Raw genomic sequence first — 545 nt, 5'->3', positions numbered from 1 at the left:
GGCTGCTGGTGTTGCTTTTTTCAATTTCATTAGATTTCTTCCTTACCTCTCATCACCTCGCTCTCCTTTCTCTCAAATACCTGCCTCCATGTGCCATCTTTGCTTCTTCCTGAAAGGCTGCAAAACACCACTCTACTGTGAAACTGCTTCCCGGCCCATGCCGCTGCACTGGTGGGATCCCCGGGGCTTTTTGTTTGTTTGTTTGTTCTGATTTGTTCTGTTTTGATTTTTTGTTTTCTTTTTCTTTTCTCAGCTTGGAGGCCCCTTCTAGCCGGGCAGTGACACACACCTTGGGAGCTACTCCCTTACTCTGCCCAGATGCACAGTGACATCCCTGGGGGCATTTCTTTTTTCTTGTTTTTGTTTTTGTGTCTTTGTTTTGTTTTCTTCTCTCTCATTCCCATTTTGTCTTTCTTCATTTCCAGTTTCTCTATTTATTCATTTTTTTTCTTTTACCCTTTTTACCTGATAGGGAATTCAAATCTCTAATATTCAGAATTATCCAAGAGTTGAAGCAAAAAGCAGACAAAAATGAGGAAAAAATA

The sequence above is a fragment of the Trichechus manatus genome, unplaced genomic scaffold (assembly GCF_000243295.1).
Source record: "Trichechus manatus latirostris isolate Lorelei unplaced genomic scaffold, TriManLat1.0 scaffold00105, whole genome shotgun sequence".
Lineage (NCBI taxonomy): Eukaryota > Metazoa > Chordata > Mammalia > Sirenia > Trichechidae > Trichechus > Trichechus manatus.
This window is presented reverse-complemented; position numbering follows the sequence as displayed.